Source organism: Heterodontus francisci, chromosome 49 (assembly GCF_036365525.1).
Source record: "Heterodontus francisci isolate sHetFra1 chromosome 49, sHetFra1.hap1, whole genome shotgun sequence".
Classification (NCBI taxonomy): Eukaryota; Metazoa; Chordata; class Chondrichthyes; order Heterodontiformes; family Heterodontidae; genus Heterodontus; species Heterodontus francisci.
Window position 1 is genome coordinate 15,613,235 of NC_090419.1, and position 20,258 is coordinate 15,633,492.

A 20,258-nucleotide genomic window follows, 5' to 3' on the forward strand; every position below is an offset into this window, starting at 1 on the left:
CACTCTGGGTTCTGTTATTCTCGATAACACTCTCTGGGTTGTGTTATTCTCTGTAACACACTCTGGGTTCTGTTATTCTCTATAACACACTCTGGGTTCTGTTATTCTCGATAACACACTCTGGGTTCTGTTATTCTCTATAACACACTCTGGGTTCTGTTATTCTCGATAACACTCTCTGGGTTGTGTTATTCTCTGTAACACACTCTGGGTTCTGTTATTCTCTATAACACACTCTGTTTTCTGTTATTCTCTATAACACACTCTGGGTTCTGTTATTCTCTGTAACACAATCTGGGTTCTGTTATTCTCTATAACACTCTCTGGGTTGTGTTATTCTCTATAACACACTCTGTGTTCTGTTATTCTCGATAACACACTCTGGGTTCTGTTACTCTCCATAACACACTCTGGGTTCTGTTATTCTCGATAACACACTCTGGGTTCTGTTATTCTCGATAACACACTCTGGGTTCTGTTATTCTCCATAACACACTCTGGGTTCTGTTATTCTCTATAACACACTCTGTTCTGTTATTCTCTATAACACACTCTGTGTTCTGTTATTCTCTATAACACACCCTGGGTTCTGTTATTCACTATAACACACTCTGGGTTCTGTTATTCTCTATAACACACCCTGGGTTCTGTTATTCTCTATAACAAACTCTGGGTTCTGTTATTCTCTATAACACACTCTGTTCTGTTATTCTCTATAACACACTCTGTGTTCTGTTATTCTCCATAACACACCCTGGGTTCTGTTATTCACTATAACACACTCTGGGTTCTGTTATTCTCTATAACACACCCTGGGTTCTGTTATTCTCTATAACAAACTCTGGGTTCTGTTATTCTCTTTCACACACTCTGTTCTGTTATTCTCTATAACACACTCTGTGTTCTGTTATTCTCTATAACACACTCTGGGTTCTGTTATTCTCTATAACACACCCTGGGTTCTGTTATTCACTATAACACACTCTGGGTTCTGTTATTCTCTATAACACACCCTGGGTTCTGTTATTCTCTATAACAAACTCTGGGTTCTGTTATTCTCTATAACACACTCTGGGTTCTGTTATTCTCCATAACACACTCTGGGTTCTGTTATTATCTATAACACACTCTGGGTTCTGTTATTCTCGATAACACACTCTGGGTTCTGTTATTCTCCATAACACACTCTGGGTTCTGTTACTCTCCATAACACACTCTGGGTTCTGTTATTCTCGATAACACACTCTGGGTTCTGTTATTCTCGATAACATACTCTGGGTTCTGTTATTCTCTATAACACGCTCTGGGTTCTGTTATTCTCCATAACACACTCTGGGTTCTGTTATTCTCTATAACACACTCTGGATTCTGTTATTCTCTATAACACACTCTGTGTTCTGTTATTCTCTTGAACACACTCTGGGTTCTGTTATTCTCTGTAACACACTCTGGGTTCTGTTATTCTCTACAACACTCTCTGGGTTGTGTTATTCTCTGTGACACACTCTGGGTTCTGTTATTCTCGATAACACACTCTGGGTTCTGTTATTCTCCATAACACAATCTGTGTTCTGTTATTCTCTATAACACACTCTGTGTTCTGTTATTCTCTTGAACACACTCTGGGTTCTGTTATTCTCTGTAACACACTCTGGGTTCTGTTATTCTCTACAACACTCTCTGGGTTGTGTTATTCTCTGTGACACACTCTGGGTTCTGTTATTCTCGATAACACACTCTGGGTTCTGTTATTCTCCATAACACACTCTTGGTTCTGTTATTCTCGATAACACACTCTGGGTTCTGTTATTCTCCATAACACACTCTGGGTTCTGTTATTCTCCATAACACACTCTGTGTTCTGTTATTCTCTATAACGCACTCTGGGGTCTGTTATTCTCTATAACACACTCTGGGGTCTGTTATTCTCTAAAACACACTCTGGGTTCTGTTATTCTCTATAACACACTCTGGGTTCTGTTATTCTCTGTAACACACTCTGGGTTCTGTTATTCTCTTTAACACTCTCTGGGTGGTGTTGTTCTCTATAACACACTCTGGGTTCTGTTATTCTCTGCAACACACTCTGGGTTCTGTTATTCTCGATAACACACTCTGGATTCTGTTATTCTCCATAACACACTCTTGGTTCTGTTATTCTCTATAACACACTCTGGGTTCTGTTATTCTCGATAACACACGCTGTGTTCTGTTATTCTCTATAACACACTCTGGGTTCTGTTATTCTCGATAACACACTCTGTTTTCTGTTATTCTCTATAACACACTCTGGGTTCTGTTATTCTCTGTAACACAATCTGGGTTCTGTTATTCTCTATAACACTCTCTGGGTTGTGTTATTCTCGATAACACACTCTGGGTTCTGTTATTCTCGATAACACACTCTGGGTTCTGTTATTCTCCATAACACACTCTGGGTTCTGTTATTCTCGATAACACACTCTGTTCTGTTATTCTCTATAACACACTTTGTGTTCTGTTATTCTCTATAACACACCCTGGGTTCTGTTATTCACTATAACACACTCTGGGTTCTGTTATTCTCTATAACAAACTCTGGGTTCTGTTATTCTCGATAACACACTCTGTGTTCTCTTATTCTCTATAACACACTCTGTGTTCTGTTATTCTCTATAACACACCCTGGGTTCTGTTATTCACTATAACACACTCTGGGTTCTGTTATTCTCTATAACACACTCTGGGTTCTGTTTTTCTCTGTAACGCACTCTGGGTTCTGTTATTCTCGATAACACACTCTGGGTTCTGTTACTCTCCATAACACACTCTGGGTTCTGTTATTCTCTAGAACACACTCTGGGTTCTGTTATTATCTATAACACACTCTGGGTTCTGTTATTCTCGATAACACACTCTGGGTTCTGTTATTCTCGATAACACACTCTGGGTTCTGTTATTCTCTATAACACGCTCTGGGTTCTGTTATTCTCCATAACACACTCTGGGTTCTGTTATTCTCGATAACACACTCTGGGTTCTGTTATTCTCCATAACACACTCTTGGTTCTGTTATTCTCTATAACACACTCTGTGTTCTGTTATTCTCTATAACACACTCTGGGTTCTGTTATTCTCGATAACACACTCTGTTTTCTGTTATTCTCTATAACACACTCTGGGTTCTGTTATTCTCGATAACACACTCTGGGTTCTGTTATTCTCGATAACAGACTCTGTTTTCTGTTATTCTCTATAACACACTCTGGGTTCTGTTATTCTCTGTAACACAATCTGGGTTCTGTTATTCTCTATAACAAACTCTGGGTTCTGTTATTCTCGATAACACACTCTGTGTTCTCTTATTCTCTATAACACACTCTGTGTTCTGTTATTCTCTATAACACACCCTGGGTTCTGTTATTCACTATAACACACTCTGGGTTCTGTTATTCACTATAACACACTCTGGGTTCTGTTATTCACTATAACACACTCTGGGTTCTGTTATTCTCTATAACACCCTCTGGGTTCTGTTATTCTCTATAACTCACTCTGTGTTCTGTTATTCTCGATAACACACTCTGGGTTCTGTTATTCTCTATAACGCACTCTGGGGTCTGTTATTCTCTATAACACACTCTGGGGTCTGTTATTCTCTAAAATACACTCTGGGTTCTGTTATTCTCTATAACACACTCTGGGTTCTGTTATTCTCTGTAACACACTCTGGGTTCTGTTATTCTCTATGAAACTCTCTGGGTTGTGTTATTCTCTATAACACACTCTGGGTTCTGTTATTCTCGATAACACACTCTGGGTTCTGTTATTCTCTATAACACACTCTGGGTTCTGTTATTCTCTATAACACACTCTGGGTTCTGTTATTCTCTATAACACTCTCTGGGTTGTGTTATTCTCTATAACACACTCTGGGTTCTGTTATTCTCGATAACACACTCTGGGGTCTGTTATTCTCTATAACACACTCTGGGTTCTGTTATTCTCTATAACACACCCTGGGTTCTGTTATTCTCTATCACACTCTCTGGGGTGTGTCATTCTCTATAACACACTCTGGGGTCTGTTATTCTCTGTAACACACTCTGGGTTCTGTTATTCTCTATAACACACTCTGGGTTCTGTTATTCTCTATCACACTCTCTGGGGTGTGTCATTCTCTATAACACACTCTGGGGTCTGTTATTCTCTGTAACACAGTCTGGGTTCTGTTATTCTCTATAACACACTCTGGGTTCTGTTATTCTCTATCACACTCTCTGGGGTGTGTCATTCTCTATAACACACTCTGGGGTCTGTTATTCTCTGTAACACACTCTGGGTTCTGTTATTCTCTATCACACTCTCTGGGGTGTGTCATTCTCTATAACACACTCTGGGGTCTGTTATTCTCTGTAACACACTCTGGGTTCTGTTATTCACTATAACACACTCTGGGTTCTGTTATTCTCTATAACTCAATCTGTGTTCTGTTATTCTCCATAACACACTCTGGGGTCTGTTATTCTCTATAACACACTCTCGGGTCTGTTATTCTCCATAACACACTCTGAGTTCTGTTATTCTCTCTAACACACTCTGGGTTCTGTTATTCTCTGCAACACACTCTGTTCTGTTATTCTCTATAACACTCTCTGGGTTGTGTTATTCTCTATAACACACTCTGGGTTCTGTTATTCTCGATAACACACTCTGGGTTCTGTTATTCTCCATAACACACTCTGGGTTCTGTTATTCTTGATAACACACTCTGGCTTCTGTTATTCTCAGTAACACACTCTGGGTTCTGTTACTCTATAACACACCCTGGTTTCTGTTATTCACTATAACACACTCTGGGTTCTGTTATTCTCCATAACACACTCTGGGTTCTGTTATTCTCCATAACACACTCTGGGTTCTGTTATTCTCCATAACACACTCTGGGCTCTGTTATTCTGTATAACACACTCTGTGTTCTGTTATTCTCTATAACACACTCTGTTTTCTGTTATTCTCCATAACACACTCTGGGTTCTGTTATGCTCGATAACACACTCTGGGTTCTGTTATTCTCTATAACACGCTCTGGGTTCTGTTATTCTCTATAACACACTCTGGGTTCTGTTATTCTCTATAACACACTCTGGATTCTGTTATTCTCTATAACACACTCTGGGTTGTGTTATTCTCGATAACACACTCTGGTTTCTGTTATTCCCTACAACACACTCTGGGTTCTGTTACTCTCTATAACACACCCTGGGTTCTGTTATTCACGAGAACACACTCTGGGTTCTGTTATTCTCTATAACACACTCTGGGTTCTGTTATTCTCTATAACACACTCTGGGCTCTGTTATTCTCGATAACACACTCTGTGTTCTGTTATTCTCGATAACACACTCTGTGTTCTGTTATTCTCCATAACACACTCTGGGTTCTGTTATTCTCTATAACACACTCTGGGGTCTGTTATTCTCTATAACACACTCTGGGTTCTGTTATTCTCGATAACACACCCTGGGGTCTGTTATTCTCTGTAACACACTCTGGGTTCTGTTATTCTCTATAACACACTCTGGGTTCTGTTATTCTCTATAACACTCTCTGGGTTGTGTTATTCTCTATAACACACTCTGGGTTCTGTTATTCTCTATAACACTCTCTGGGTTCTGTTATTCTCTATAACTCACTCTGTGTTCTGTTATTCTCTATAACGCACTCTGGGGTCTGTTATTCTCTATAACACACTCTGGGGTCTGTTATTCTCTAAAATACACTCTGGGTTCTGTTATTCTCTATAACACACTCTGGGTTCTGTTATTCTCTGTAACACACTCTGGGTTCTGTTATTCTCTATAAAACTCTCTGGGTTGTGTTATTCTCTATAACACACTCTGGGTTCTGTTATTCTCGATAACACACTCTGGGTTCTGTTATTCTCTATAACACACTCTGGGTTCTGTTATTCTCTATAACACTCTCTGGGTTGTGTTATTCTCTATAACACACTCTGGGTTCTGTTATTCTCGATAACACACTCTGGGGTCTGTTATTCTCTATAACACACTCTGGGTTCTGTTATTCTCTATAACACACCCTGGGTTCTGTCATTCTCTGTAACACACTCTGGGTTCTGTTATTCTCTATCACACTCTCTGGGGTGTGTCATTCTCTATAACACACTCTGGGGTCTGTTATTCTCTGTAACACACTCTGGGTTCTGTTATTCTCTATAACACACTCTGGGTTCTGTTATTCTCTATAACACACTCTGGGTTGTGATATTCTCTATAACATACTCTGGGTTCTGTTATTCTCTATAACTCACTCTGTGTTCTGTTATTCTCCATAACACACTCTGGGTTCTGTTATTCTCCATAACACACTCTGGGCTCTGTTATTCTGTATAACACACTCTGTGTTCTGTTATTCTCTATAACACACTCTGTTTTCTGTTATTCTCCATAACACACTCTGGGTTCTGTTATGCTCGATAACACACTCTGGGTTCTGTTATTCTCTATAACACGCTCTGGGTTCTGTTATTCTCTATAACACACTCTGGGTTCTGTTATTCTCTATAACACACTCTGGATTCTGTTATTCTCTATAACACACTCTGGGTTGTGTTATTCTCGATAACACACTCTGGTTTCTGTTATTCCCTACAACACACTCTGGGTTCTGTTACTCTCTATAACACACCCTGGGTTCTGTTATTCACGAGAACACACTCTGGGTTCTGTTATTCTCTATAACACACTCTGGGTTCTGTTATTCTCTATAACACACTCTGGGCTCTGTTATTCTCGATAACACACTCTGTGTTCTGTTATTCTCGATAACACACTCTGTGTTCTGTTATTCTCCATAACACACTCTGGGTTCTGTTATTCTCTATAACACACTCTGGGGTCTGTTATTCTCTATAACACACTCTGGGTTCTGTTATTCTCGATAACACACCCTGGGGTCTGTTATTCTCTGTAACACACTCTGGGTTCTGTTATTCTCTATAACACACTCTGGGTTCTGTTATTCTCTATAACACTCTCTGGGTTGTGTTATTCTCTATAACACACTCTGGGTTCTGTTATTCTCTATAACACTCTCTGGGTTCTGTTATTCTCTATAACTCACTCTGTGTTCTGTTATTCTCTATAACGCACTCTGGGGTCTGTTATTCTCTATAACACACTCTGGGGTCTGTTATTCTCTAAAATACACTCTGGGTTCTGTTATTCTCTATAACACACTCTGGGTTCTGTTATTCTCTGTAACACACTCTGGGTTCTGTTATTCTCTATAAAACTCTCTGGGTTGTGTTATTCTCTATAACACACTCTGGGTTCTGTTATTCTCGATAACACACTCTGGGTTCTGTTATTCTCTATAACACACTCTGGGTTCTGTTATTCTCTATAACACTCTCTGGGTTGTGTTATTCTCTATAACACACTCTGGGTTCTGTTATTCTCGATAACACACTCTGGGGTCTGTTATTCTCTATAACACACTCTGGGTTCTGTTATTCTCTATAACACACCCTGGGTTCTGTCATTCTCTGTAACACACTCTGGGTTCTGTTATTCTCTATCACACTCTCTGGGGTGTGTCATTCTCTATAACACACTCTGGGGTCTGTTATTCTCTGTAACACACTCTGGGTTCTGTTATTCTCTATAACACACTCTGGGTTCTGTTATTCTCTATAACACACTCTGGGTTGTGATATTCTCTATAACATACTCTGGGTTCTGTTATTCTCTATAACTCACTCTGTGTTCTGTTATTCTCCATAACACACTCTGGGGTCTGTTATTCTCTATAACACTCTCTGGGTTGTGTTATTCTCTATAACACACTCTGGGTTCTGTTATTCTCGATAACACACTCTGGGTTCTGTTATTCTCCATAACACACTCTGGGTTCTGTTATTCTTGATAACACACTCTGGGTTCTGTTATTCTCAGTAACACACTCTGGGTTCTGTTATTCTCTATAACACACCCTGGGTTCTGTTATTCACTATAACACACTCTGGGTTCTGTTATTCTCCATAACACACTCTGGGTTCTGTTATTCTCTATAACACAATCTGGGTTTTGTTATTCTCTAAAACACTCTCTGGGTTCTGTTATTCTCTACAACACACTCTGGGTTCTGTTATTCTCTATAACACACTCTGGGTTGTGTTATTCTCTATAACATACTCTGGGTTCTGTTATTCTCTATAATACACTCTGGGTTCTGTTATTCTCTATAACACACTCTGTGTTCTGTTATTCTCTATAACACACTCTGGGGTCTGTTATTCTGTATAACACACTCTGTGTTCTGTTATTCACTATAACACACTCTGGGTTCTGTTATTCTCTATAATACACTCTGGGTTCTGTTATTCTCTATAACACACTCTGTGTTCTGTTATTCTCCATAACACACTCTGGGGTCTGTTATTCTCCATAACACACTCTGGGTTCTGTTCTTCTCTATTACACACTCTGGGTTCTGTTATTCTCAATTACACACTCTGGGTTCTGTTATTCTCTATAACACACCCTGGGTTCTGTTATTCACTATAACTCTCTCTGGGTTGTGTTATTCTCGATAACACACTCTGTGTTCTGTTATTCTCGATAACACACTCTGTGTTCTGTTATTCTCCATAACACACTCTGGGTTCTGTTATTCTCTATAACACACTCTGGGTTCTGTTATTCTCTATAACACACTCTGGGGTCTGTTATTCTCTATAACACACTCTGGGTTCTGTTATTCTCGATAACACACTCTGGGGTCTGTTATTCTCTATAACACACTCTGGGTCTGTTATTCTCTATAACACACTCTGGGTTCTGTTATTCTCTGTAACACACTCTGGGTTCTGTTATTCTCTATAACACTCTGTGGGTTCTGTTATTCTCTTTCACTCACTCTGTGTTCTGTTATTCTCTATAACGCACTCTGGGGTCTGTTATTCTCTATAACACACTCTGGGGTCTGTTATTCTCTAAAACACTCTCTGGGTTCTGTTATTCTCTATAACACACTCTGGGTTCTGTTATTCTCTGTAACACACTCTGGGTTCTGTTATTCTCTATAAAACTCTCTGGGTTGTGTTAATCTCTATAACACACTCTGGGTTCTGTTATTCTCGATAACACACTCTGGGGTCTGTTATTCTCTATAACACACTCTGGGTTCTGTTATTCTCCATAACACACCCTGGGTTCTGTTATTCTCTGTAACACACTCTGGGTTCTGTTATTCTCTATAACACTCTCTGCGGTGTGTCATTCTCTATAACACACTCTGGGTTCTTTTATTCTCGATAACACACTCTGGGTTCTGTTATTCTCTATAACACTCTCTGGGTTGTGTTATTCTCTGTAACACACTCTGGGTTCTGTTATTCACTATAACACACTCTGGGTTCTGTTATTCTCCATAACACACTCTTGGTTCTGTTATTCTCTATAACACACTCTGGGTTCCGTTATTCTCGATAACACACGCTGTGTTCTGTTATTCTCGATAACACACTCTGGGTTCTGTTATTCTCTATAACACACTCTGGGTTCTATTATTCTCTATAACACACTCTGGGTTCTGTTATTCTCGATAACACACGCTGTGTTCTGTTATTCTCGATAACACACTCTGGGTTCTGTTATTCTCTATAACACGCTCTGGGTTCTGTTATTCTCTATAACACACTCTGGGTTCTGTTATTCTCTATAACACACTCTGGATTCTGTTATTCTCTATAACACACTCTGGGTTGTGTTATTCTCGATAACACACTCTGGTTTCTGTTATTCAACACACTCTGGGTTCTGTTATTCTCTGTAACACACTCTGGGTTGTGTTATTCTCTATAAAACTCTCTGGGTTGTGTTATTCTCTATAACACACTCTGGGTTCTGTTATTCTTGATAACACACTCAGGGTTCTGTTATTCTCTGTAACACACTCTGGGTTCTGTTATTCTCTATAACACACTCTGGGTTCTGTTATTCTCTGTAACACACTCTGGGTTCTGTTATTCTCTATAACACACTCTGGGTTGTGTTATTCTCTATAACACACTCTGGGTTCTGTTATTCTCGATAACACTCTCTGGGGTCTGTTATTCTCTATAACACACTCTGGGTTCTGTTATTCTCTATAACACACCCTGGGTTCTGTTATTCTCTGTAACACACTCTGGGTTCTGTTATTCTCTATAACACTCTCTGGGGTGTGTCATTCTCTATAACACACTCTGGGGTCTGTTATTCTCTGTAACACACTCTGGGTTCTGTTATTCTCTATAACGCACTCTGGGTTCTGTTATTCTCTATAACACACTCTGGGTTGTGATATTCTCGATAACATACTCTGGGTTCTGTTATTCTCTATAATACACACTGGGTTCTGTTATTCTCTAGAACTCACTCTGTGTTCTGTTATTCTCCATAACACACTCTGGGGTCTGTTACTCTCTATAACACACTCTGGGGTCTGTTATTCTCCATAACACACTCTGGGTTCTGTTATTCTCTCTAACACACTCTGGGTTCTGTTATTCTCTGTAACACACTCTGTGTTCTGTTATTCTCTATAACACTCTCTGGGTTGTGTTATTCTCTATAACACAATCTGGGGTCTGTTATTCTCTGTAACACACTCTGGGGTCTGTTATTCTCCATAACACACTCTGGGTTCTGTTATTCTCTCTAACACACTCTGGGTTCTGTTATTCTCTGTAACACACTCTGTGTTCTGTTATTCTCTATAACACTCTCTGGGTTGTGTTATTCTCGATAACACACTCTGGGTTCTGTTATTCTCCATAACACACTCTGGGTTCTGTTATTCTTGATAACACACTCTGGGTTCTGTTATTCTCAGTAACACACTCTGGGTTCTGTTATTCTCCATAACACACCCTGGGTTCTGTTATTCACTATAACACACTCTGGATTCTGTTATTCTCCATAACACACTCTGGGTTCTGTTATTCTCCATAACACACTCTGGGCTCTGTTATTCTGTATAACACACTCTGTGTTCTGTTATTCACTATAACACACTCTGGGTTCTGTTATTCTCTATAACACACTCTGGGTTCTGTTATTCTGTATAACACAGTCTGTTTTCTGTTATTCTCCATAACACACTCTGGGTTCTGTTATTCTCTACAACACACTCTGGGTTCTGTTATTCTCTATAACACACTCTGGGTTGTGTTATTCTCTATAACATACTCTGGGTTCTGTTATTCTCTATAATACACTCTGGGTTCTGTTATTCTCTGTAACACACTCTGTGTTCTGTTATTCTCTATAACACACTCTGGGGTCTGTTATTCTGTATAACACACTCTGTGTTCTGTTATTCACTATAACACACTCTGGGTTCTGTTATTCTCCATAACACACTCTGGGTTCTGTTATTCTCGATAACACACTCTGTTTTCTGTTATTCTCCATAACACACTCTGGGTTCTGTTATTCTCTATAACACAATCTGGGTTTTGTTATTCTCTAAAACACACTCTGGGTTCTGTTATTCTCTACAACACACTCTGGGTTCTGTTATTCTCTATAACACACTCTGGGTTGTGTTATTCTCTATAACATACTCTGGGTTCTGTTATTCTCTATAATACACTCTGGCTTCTGTTATTCTCTATAACACACTCTGTGTTCTGTTATTCTCTATAACACACTCTGGGGTCTGTTATTCTCCATAACACACTCTGGGTTCTGTTATTCTCTATTACACACTCTGGGTTCTGTTATTCTCAATAACACACTCTGGGTTCTGTTATTCTCTATAACACACTCTGGGTTCTGTTATTCACTATAACACTCTCTGGGTTGTGTTATTCTCGATAACACACTCTGGGTTCTGTTATTCTCGATAACACACTCTGGGTTCTGTTATTCTCCATAACACACTCTGGGTTCTGTTATTCTCGATAACACACTCTGGGTTCTGTTATTCTCTAGAACACACTCTGGATTCTGTTATTCTCGATAACACACTCTGTGTTCTGTTATTCTCTTTCACACACTCTGTGTCCTGTTTTTCTCGATAACACACTCTGGGTTCTGTTATTCTCTATAACACACCCTGGGTTCTGTTATTCTCGATAACACACTCTGTGTTCTGTTATTCTCCATAACACGCTCTGGGTTCTGTTATTCTCTATAACACACTCTGGGTTCTGTTATTCTCTATCACACACTCTGGGTTGTGTTATTCTCGATAACACACTCCGGTTTCTGTTATTCCCTATAACACACTCTGGGTTCTGTTATTCTCTATAACACAGTCTGGGTTCTGTTATTCTCTATAACACACTATGTGTTCTGTTACTCTCTATAACACACTCTGTGTTCTGTTATTCTCTATAACACACCCTGGGTTCTGTTATTCACTATAACACACTCTGGGTTCTGTTATTCTCTATAACACACTCTGGGTTCTGTTATTCTCCATAACACACTCTGGGTTCTGTTATTCTCTATAACACTCTCTGGGTTGTGTTATTCTCTATAACACACTCTGGGTTCTGTTATTCTCGATAACACACTCTGTGTTCTGTTATTCTCAATAACACACTCTGGGTTCTGTTATTCTCGACAACACACTCTGGGTTCTGTTATTCTCTATAACACACTCTGGATTCTGTTATTCTCGATAAAACACTCTGTGTTCTGTTATTCTCTATAACACACTCTGTGCTCTGTTTTTCTCTTTAACACACTCTGGGTTCTGTTATTCTCTATAACACACTCTGTGTTATGTTATTCTCTATAACACACTCTGTGTTCTGTTGTTCTCTATAACACACTCTGTGTTCTGTTGTTCTCCATAACACACCCTGGGTTCTGTTATTCACTATCACACACTCTGGGTTGGGTTATTCTCGATAACACACTCTGTCTTCTGTTATTCTCCATAACACACTCTGGGTTCTGTTATTCTCTATAACACACTCTGGGTTCTGTTATTCTCTATAACACACTATGTGTTCTGTTCCTCTCTATAACACACTCTGTGTTCTGTTATTCTCTATAACACACCCTGGGTTCTGTTATTCACTATAACACACTCTGGGTTCTGTTATTCTCTATAACACACTCTGGGTTCTGTTATTCTCCATAACACACTCTGGGTTCTGTTATTCTCTATAACACTCTCTGGGTTGTGTTATTCTCTATAACATACTCTGGGTTCTGTTATTCTCTATAACACACTCTGGGTTCTGTTATTCTCTATAACACACTCTGGGTTCTGTTATTCTCTATAACACACTATGTGTTCTGTTACTCTCTATAACACACTCTGTGTTCTGTTATTCTCTATAACACACCCTGGGTTCTGTTATTCACTATAACACACTCTGGGTTCTGTTATTCTCTATAACACACTCTGGGTTCTGTTATTCTCCATAACACACTCTGGGTTCTGTTATTCTCTATAACACTCTCTGGGTTGTGTTATTCTCTATAACATACTCTGGGTTCTGTTATTCACTATAACACACTCTGGGTTCTGTTATTCTCTATAACACACTCTGGGTTCTGTTATTCTCCATAACACACTCTGGGTTCTGTTATTCTCTATAACACACTCTGGGTTCTGTTATTCTCCATAACACACTCTGGGTTCTGTTATTCACTATCACACACTCTGGGATGGGTTATTCTCGATAACACACTCTGTCTTCTGTTATTCTCCATAACACACTCTGGGTTCTGTTATTCTCTATAACACACTCTGGGTTCTGTTATTCTCTATAACACACTATGTGTTCTGTTACTCTCTATAACACACTCTGTGTTCTGTTATTCTCTATAACACACCCTGGGTTCTGTTATTCACTATAACACACTCTGGGTTCTGTTATTCTCTATAACACACTCTGGGTTCTGTTATTCTCGATAACACACTCTGGGTTCTGTTATTCTCTATAACACACTCTGGATTCTGTTATTCTCGATAACACACTCTGTGTTCTGTTATTCTCTATAACACACTCTGTGTTCTGTTTTTCTCTATAACACACCCAGGGTTCTGTTATTCACTATAACACACTCTGTGTTATGTTATTCTCTCTAACACACTCTGTGTTCTGTTGTTCTCCATAACACACCCTGGGTTCTGTTATTCACTATAACACACTCTGGGTTGGGTTATTCTCGATAACACACTCTGTCTTCTGTTATTCTCCATAACACACTCTGGGTTCTGTTATTCTCGATAACACACTCTGGGTTGTGTTATTCTCGATAACACATGCTGTGTTCTGTTATTCTCGATAACACACTCTGTGTTCTGTTATTCTCTATAACACGCTCTGGGTTCTGTTATTCTCTATAACACACTCTGGGTTCTGTTATTCTCTATCACACACTCTGGGTTGAGTTATTCTCGATAACACACTCTGGTTTCTGTTATTCCCTATAACACACTCTGGGTTCTGTTATTCTCTATAACACACTCTGGGTTCTGTTATTCTCCATAACACACTCTGGGTTCTGTTATTCTCTATAACACACCCTGGGTTCTGTTATTCTCGATAACACACTCTGGGTTCTGTTATTCTCCATAACACACTCTGGGTTCTGTTATTCTCGATAACACACTCTGGGTTCTGTTATTCTCTATAACACACTCTGGGTTCAGTTATTCTCTATAACACACTATGTGTTCTGTTACTCTCTATAACACACTCTGTGTTCTGTTATTCTCTATAACACACCCTGGGTTCTGTTATTCACTATAACACACTCTGGGTTCTGTTATTCTCTATAACACACTCTGGGTTCTGTTATTCTCGATAACACACTCTGGGTTCAGTTATTCTCTATAACACACTATGTGTTCTGTTACTCTCTATAACACACTCTGTGTTCTGTTATTCTCTATAACACACCCTGGGTTCTGTTATTCACTATAACACACTCTGGGTTCTGTTATTCTCTATAACACACTCTGGGTTCTGTTATTCTCTATAACACACTCTGGATTCTGTTATTCTCGATAACACACTCTGTGTTCTGTTATTCTCTATAACACACTCTGTGTTCTGTTTTTCTCTACAACACACCCAGGGTTCTGTTATTCACTATAACACACTCTGTGTTATGTTATTCTCTCTAACACACTCTGTGTTCTGTTGTTCTCCATAACACACCCTGGGTTCTGTTATTCACTATAACACACTCTGGGTTGGGTTATTCTCGATAACACACTCTGTCTTCTGTTATTCTCCATAACACACTCTGGGTTCTGTTATTCTCGATAACACACTCTGGGTTGTGTTATTCTCGATAACACATGCTGTGTTCTGTTATTCTCGATAACACACTCTGTGTTCTGTTATTCTCTATAACACGCTCTGGGTTCTGTTATTCTCTATAACACACTCTGGGTTCTGTTATTCTCTATCACACACTCTGGGTTGAGTTATTCTCGATAACACACTCTGGTTTCTGTTATTCCCTATAACACACTCTGGGTTCTGTTATTCTCTATAACACACTCTGGGTTCTGTTATTCTCCATAACACACTCTGGGTTCTGTTATTCTCTATAACACACCCTGGGTTCTGTTATTCTCGATAACACACTCTGGGTTCTGTTATTCTCCATAACACACTCTGGGTTCTGTTATTCTCGATAACACACTCTGGGTTCTGTTATTCTCTATAACACACTCTGGGTTCTGTTATTCTCCATAACACACTCTGGGTTCTGTTATTCTCTATAACACACTCTGGATTCTGTTATTCTCGATAACACACTCTGTGTTCTGTTATTCTCTATAACACACTCTGTGTTCTGTTTTTCTCTATAACACACCCAGGGTTCTGTTATTCACTATAACACACTCTGTGTTATGTTATTCTCTCTAACACACTCTGTGTTCTGTTGTTCTCCATAACACACCCTGGGTTCTGTTATTCACTATAACACACTCTGGGTTGGGTTATTCTCGATAACACACTCTGTCTTCTGTTATTCTCCATAACACACTCTGGGTTCTGTTATTCTCGATAACACACTCTGGGTTGTGTTATTCTCGATAACACATGCTGTGTTCTGTTATTCTCGATAACACACTCTGTGTTCTGTTATTCTCTATAACACGCTCTGGGTTCTGTTATTCTCTATAACACACTCTGGGTTCTGTTATTCTCTATCACACACTCTGGGTTGAGTTATTCTCGATAACACACTCTGGTTTCTGTTATTCCCTATAACACACTCTGGGTTCTGTTATTCTCTATAACACACTCTGGGTTCTGTTATTCTCCATAACACACTCTGGGTTCTGTTATTCTCTATAACACACCCTGGGTTCTGTTATTCTCGATAACACACTCTGGGTTCTGTTATTCTCTATCACACACTCTGGGTTGAGTTATTCTCGATAACACACTCTGGTTTCTGTTATTCCCTATAACACACTCTGGGTTCTGTTATTCTCTATAACACACTCTGGGTTCTGTTATTCTCCATAACACACTCTGGGTTCTGTTATTCTCTATAACACACCCTGGGTTCTGTTTTTCTCGATAACACACTCTGGGTTCTGTTATTCTCCATAACACACTCTGGGTTCTGTTATTCTCGATAACACACTCTGGGTTCTGTTATTCTCTATAACACACTCTGGGTTCAGTTATTCTCTATAACACACTATGTGTTCTGTTACTCTCTATAACACACTCTGTGTTCTGTTATTCTCTATAACACACCCTGGGTTCTGTTATTCACTATAACACACTCTGGGTTCTGTTATTCTCTATAACACACTCTGGGTTCTGTTATTCTCGATAACACACTCTGGGTTCTGTTATTCTCTATAACACACTCTGGATTCTGTTATTCTCGATAACACACTCTGTGTTCTGTTATTCTCTATAACACACTCTGTGTTCTGTTTTTCTCTATAACACACCCAGGGTTCTGTTATTCACTATAACACACTCTGTGTTATGTTATTCTCTCTAACACACTCTGTGTTCTGTTGTTCTCCATAACACACCCTGGGTTCTGTTATTCACTATAACACACTCTGGGTTGGGTTATTCTCGATAACACACTCTGTCTTCTGTTATTCTCCATAACACACTCTGGGTTCTGTTATTCTCGATAACACACTCTGGGTTGTGTTATTCTCGATAACACATGCTGTGTTCTGTTATTCTCGATAACACACTCTGTGTTCTGTTATTCTCTATAACACGCTCTGGGTTCTGTTATTCTCTATAACACACTCTGGGTTCTGTTATTCTCTATCACACACTCTGGGTTGAGTTATTCTCGATAACACACTCTGGTTTCTGTTATTCCCTATAACACACTCTGGGTTCTGTTATTCTCTATAACACACTCTGGGTTCTGTTATTCTCCATAACACACTCTGGGTTCTGTTATTCTCTATAACACACCCTGGGTTCTGTTATTCTCGATAACACACTCTGGGTTCTGTTATTCTCCATAACACACTCTGGGTTCTGTTATTCTCGATAACACACTCTGGGTTCTGTTATTCTCTATAACACACTCTGGGTTCTGTTATTCTCCATAACACACTCTGGGTTCTGTTATTCTCTATAACACACTCTGGATTCTGTTATTCTCGATAACACACTCTGTGTTCTGTTATTCTCTATAACACACTCTGTGTTCTGTTTTTCTCTATAACACACCCAGGGTTCTGTTATTCACTATAACACACTCTGTGTTATGTTATTCTCTCTAACACACTCTGTGTTCTGTTGTTCTCCATAACACACCCTGGGTTCTGTTATTCACTATAACACACTCTGGGTTGGGTTATTCTCGATAACACACTCTGTCTTCTGTTATTCTCCATAACACACTCTGGGTTCTGTTATTCTCGATAACACACTCTGGGTTGTGTTATTCTCGATAACACATGCTGTGTTCTGTTATTCTCGATAACACACTCTGTGTTCTGTTATTCTCTATAACACGCTCTGGGTTCTGTTATTCTCTATAACACACTCTGGGTTCTGTTATTCTCTATCACACACTCTGGGTTGAGTTATTCTCGATAACACACTCTGGTTTCTGTTATTCCCTATAACACACTCTGGGTTCTGTTATTCTCTATAACACACTCTGGGTTCTGTTATTCTCCATAACACACTCTGGGTTCTGTTATTCTCTATAACACACCCTGGGTTCTGTTATTCTCGATAACACACTCTGGGTTCTGTTATTCTCCATAACACACTCTGGGTTCTGTTATTCTCGATAACACACTCTGGGTTCTGTTATTCTCTATAACACACTCTGGGTTCTGTTATTCTCCATAACACACTCTGGGTTCTGTTATTCTCTATAACACACCCTGGGTTCTGTTATTCTCGATAACACACTCTGGGTTCTGTTATTCTCCATAACACACTCTGGGTTCTGTTATTCTCTATAACACACTCTGGGTTCTGTTATTCTCCATAACACACCCTGGGTTCTGTTATTCTCGATAACACACTCTGGGTTCTGTTATTCTCTATAACACACCCTGGGTTCTGTTATTCTCGATAACACACTCTGGGTTCTGTTATTCTCCATAACACACTCTGGGTTCTGTTATTCTCTATAACACTCTCTGGCTTGTGTTATTCTCTATAACACACTCTGGGTTCTGTTATTCTCGATAACACACTCTGGGTTCTGTTATTCTCTATAACACACTCTGGGTTCTGTTATTCTCTATAACACACTCTGTGTTCTGTTGTTCTCTATAACACACTCTGTGTTCTGTTATTCTCTATAACACACTCTGGGTTCTGTTATTCTTGATAACACACTCTGTGTTCTATTATTCTCGATAACACACTCTGTGTTCTGTTATTCTCGATAGCACACTCTGTGTTCTGTTATTCTCTATAACACACTCTGTGTTCTGTTATTCTCGAGAACACACTCTGGGTTCTGTTATTCTCTATAATACTCTCTGGGTTGTATTATTCTCTAAAACACACTCTGGGTTCTGTTATTCTCGATAACACACTCTGGGTTCTGTTATTCTCTAGAACACACTCTGTGGTCAGTTATTCTCTATAACACACTCTGGGTTCTGTTATTCTCGATAACACACTCTGTGTTCTGTTATTCTCCATAACACACTCTGGGTTCTGTTATTCTCCATAACACACTCTGGGTTCTGTTATTCTCTATAACACACTCTGTGTTCTGTTATTCTCGATAACACACTCTGTGTCCTGTTTTTCTCGATAACACACTCTGTGTTCTGTTATTCTCTATAACACGCACTGGGTTCTGTTATTCTCTATAACACACTCTGGGTTCTGTTATTCTCTATCACACACTCTGGGTTGTGTTATTCTCGATAACACACTCTGGTTTCTGTTATTCCCTATAACACACTCTGGGTTCTGTTATTCTCCATAACACACTATGTGTTCTGTTACTCTCTATAACACACTCTGTGTTCTGTTATTCTGTATAACACACCCTGGGTTCTGTTATTCTCGATAGCACACTCTGGGTTCTGTTATTCTCCATAACACACTCTGGGTTCTGTTATTCTCTATAACACTCTCAGGGTTGTGTTATTCTCTATAACACACTCTGGGTTCTGTTATTCTCGATAACACTCTGGGTTCTGTTATTCTCCATAACACACTCTGGGTTCTGTTATTCTCTATAACACTCTCTGGGTTGTGTTATTCTCTATAACACACTCTGGGTTCTGTTATTCTCTATAACACACTCTGGGTTCTGTTATTCTCCATAACACACTCTGGGTTCTGTTATTCTCTATAACACTCTCTGGGTTGTGTTATTCTCTATAACACACTCTCGGTTCTGTTATTCTCGATAACACACTCTGGGTTCTGTTATTCTCCATAACACACTCTGGGTTCTGTTATTCTCTATAACACACTCTGGATTCTGTTATTCTCGATAACACACTCTGTGTTCTGTTATTCTCTATAACACACTCTGTGTTCTGTTATTCTCTATAACACACTCTGGGTTCTGTTATTCTCTATAACACACTCTGGGTTCTGTTATTCTCTGGAATACACTCTGGGTTCTGTTATTCTCTATAACACTCTCATTGTTCTGTTATTCTCTATAACACACTCTGGGTTCTGTTATTCACTATAACAAACTCTGGGTTCTGGTATTCTCTATAACACACTCTGTGTTCTGTTATTCTCTATAACACACTCTGGGTTCTGTTATTCTCTGGAATACACTCTG